This window comes from Mandrillus leucophaeus, unplaced genomic scaffold (genome assembly GCF_000951045.1).
Source record: "Mandrillus leucophaeus isolate KB7577 unplaced genomic scaffold, Mleu.le_1.0 Scaffold826, whole genome shotgun sequence".
Classification (NCBI taxonomy): domain Eukaryota; kingdom Metazoa; phylum Chordata; class Mammalia; order Primates; family Cercopithecidae; genus Mandrillus; species Mandrillus leucophaeus.
Window position 1 is genome coordinate 7508 of NW_012108986.1, and position 3514 is coordinate 11021.

Sequence of the window (3514 nt, forward strand, 5' to 3'; positions counted from 1 at the left end):
TCTCCCAGGTTCAAGTGATTCTCCTTCCTCAGCCTCCCAAGTAGCTGGGACTACAGGTGCATGCCATCATGCCCAGTTAATTCTTGTAGTTTTAGTAGAGACAGGGTTTCCTTATGTTGGCCAGGCTGGTCTCAAACTCCTGACCTCAGGCTATCCTCCCACCTCGGCCTCCCAAAGTTCTGCAATTACAGGCATGGGCCACCATGCCTGGCCAAACTGGGAACTATTTTAAGACTAACCTCCTCCTAGGAGAAGTATGCCTGAGGAAAGTGCTCTAGAAACCCCTTCACACAATGAGTCAAGAAAGGAGGGGTTGAAGGGTGAGCACATAGCTAAGGCAAGAGGAGGAAAACTCAGCCAAGAACAGCCAGACATTCTGCTGAACTATTTGTATTTATTGATGGGAGCACCTTAGGGATGGAGCAGGATAGATGAGAGAGTCAGGATACAGACAGTATGTAAGATAGGTAGAGCCAGCTCTGACATGGATAAAAATAGAGGAGACAGTTGGGAATAGTAGATTGCAGAGTAGACTATTACTAAATAAAGAATGAACAGGTGCCCAAAGCTCTTGGGCTGCTGGAGGGAGTGACCTTCCAGGAAAGGTGAGCCTCCCTCCCTATGGCCAGTGCGTGAGCTTGCTCTGCTGCAACACCAGGAAAGGTTGAATCTAAGATTGTGTTTGGGAAATTCTGGTCTCTCTTTTGGGACTTTTCAGCCAAAGTCCATTTCTTCTGGCTTTATAGGAGTTGCTGACTATGTCTGACATCATGGATGCAGTTCCATTGCAGCCTAAGCATTAATATGCGGAGTGCATTTTAACTCTTGGCAATGGCCTTCTTGCTAAATTCCTTAACTGGTGGATATCAGTTGGAAGTCTCTGGAGATCACTTGGAATCTCAATGACTCTCATGCAAACAACCACCAATTCTCCAAGAGATGCTCACACAAGTAACCAGGGACATGCTAAAAGAGTGCTCAGATGCATGTTTTCATTCCAAGACCCTGCCCAGCCCCTCTGACAATACCTGGCTGGATCTGATTGCTTTCTGGATGATTTTGTTTGATAAATGTGAACTAACAATGTTAAAAGACTAAAAGAAGATTCTGATAGAACAGTTAGGAGAATTGGTAACCAGTTTTTAGAATTTTTTTCCCTTTTTTTTATTTAAGACTGTGTTATCCTTACTCCTTCACCCTTTGGCTCTGTATCTCATGAAGGTGAGAGACAGGAAGTTGATTGTCAACAACTGGGGCAAATTGAGCTATAAACAGGAGCTCTGATTTTCGCAGTTATTTTAATCATGGATAGTTTTTCTTTTATGGGACTTTCATATGGGATAATTTTGTGAATCAAAAATCTGTATATAGAAACTACTTAGTAGAATATATAGACATAAATGTAGAAAGATAAATAGATACTACTCCTTTTCAGTCTTCAGAGTGACTTTTGCTAAGAGGTATTGGGTAATCCGAGAGACTGTACGGGAGTCATATTTTGGTGTCTAGAGAGTTCCAGGTTCTTCTGGCTGGTTACCAACTGCCCACTCCCTTGAATTCACAATGTCTCATTCCACAGCAGAAGCTGCTTTCTATTCCTCAGTGAAACTAATGGGAAATAATTGTATCTGAACAAAATTGTCCTTCCTTAAGACCAGTCCTAGGGGATTATATTTGTCTGTATGACATTCAAAGAAAGAAATACAATTCTGGCTCCAAAAATCATTGAAAAGTGATGGTAGGCCTCTACTGAACAGTCCTTGAAGACATCCAAGGAGGCTGGGATGCAGCAGGGTTCACACAATATATTACAAATTAAGTTTCCTAAAAACCTCTATTAGACAGCTTTCCTTTCCCACAAATGTTCTGTGATTATATAAATCTCTACAAACCCCCAAACCTAGTCCCCAGTTTGTCTCTTTAAATGATTTTCTTTATGTAAAACAATCTTTTCCCTCCCTAAAAGGGTACAATAACATGTATGTATGATTGTAGTTACTTACATATTTAATATGTTTGTTTTTGTCATGTAGAGATTGAACTTTTCTTTCTTATTAGAAACAAAAGTTAGAGTCATAAAAACACAAATTCGCCTTTGTAATAAAGATTTCTTTCAAAAGCTATAACTATACGCCTAACCTAACCGGTTATTCTCTCTTTAGACCTGAGGGCTGGCATCTCCTTGGCAAAGAAAGGAGCAGGAAGGAAAGAAGGATACCAGGAATTGTCCTGGGACTGCAGAGAAAATGCATACCTTTCTTTTCTTCCTTCCTTTCTTCCTTTCTTCCCTTTCTGCCTGCTTGCTTTCTTTCTCTTTCCTTCTTTCTTTCTTTCTCTCTCTCTTTCTCTCTCTCTTTCTTTCTCTTCCTTTCTCTTTCTTTCTCTTTCTTTCTTTCTTTCTTTCTTTTCTTACAGGGTCTCACTATGTTACCCAGGTTGGAGTGCAGTGGCGACATTATGGTTCACTGTAGCCTCCACTTCCCAGGTTCAAATGATCCTCCCACCTCAGCCTGTGAAGTAGCTGGGACTACAGGCTTGCACCACTATGCCTGGCTAATTAAAAAAAAATTTATTTATTTTTTTTTGTAGAGATGATGTCTCAGTATATTGCCTACACTGGTCTCGAATTCCTGGGCTCAAGTGATCCTGTTGGCTTGCCTCCCAAAGTGCTGGAGTTATAGGCATGAGTCACCACACTCAGCCATGCATGCCTTTTTCTCATAGAACAGTGGAAACCTTATGGGACCCGACATCTGAAGACCTGGCTTTGGGCCCCAGCAGTCGGCTTCCTGCTGGGCGGACCTTGGGTAGGTCACCTACTCACATGGTGCCTCAGTCTCCCCATCAGTAACTGTGGAGGGATGGTATAGCTGTCCTCATTAAACCTTAGCTGCCACCACACAAGTGAACCAGGAAGTTTTGTTGTGGTATTTAGTCTGTCACTGAGCAAGGCAAGTCATTGTTCCCTTCTCAGCCTCCATCTTGCCTTTCATTTAATGGGGCTGTCATGGGTGCACAGGAGATAACAGATACAAAGCAAAATTATGAGCAAGATCCAAACATAAGAGGCTATCACAACCTCACGATTCAAGAAAAAGAGTTATGGCCCTCCCTCCTTTGTGTGAAATTCTTGGGAAGGCTTTTGGTATAGGGGACTATATTTGTCTGCTAGGGCTGCCATAACAAATACCACAGACTAAGTAGCTTAAACAAACAGAAATGTATGTCCTTACATTGGTGATGGCTAGAAGTTCAAGATTAAAGTGTTTGCAGTGTTGGTTTCATTCTGAGAACTCTCTCCTTGCCTTGTCTTCTCCCTTGTCTTCATGTGACCTTCCCTCTGATCCTATCTTTGTTCTTATAAAGACTCCAGTCTTATTGGATTGTGGCCTATCCATATGACCTCATTTGACCTTAATTACCCTTTTAAAGGCCCTGTCTCTAAATGCGGTCACCTTCTGAGGTGCTAGAGGTTAGGACTTGACATATGAATTTTGAGGGGGTGTGACTCCAC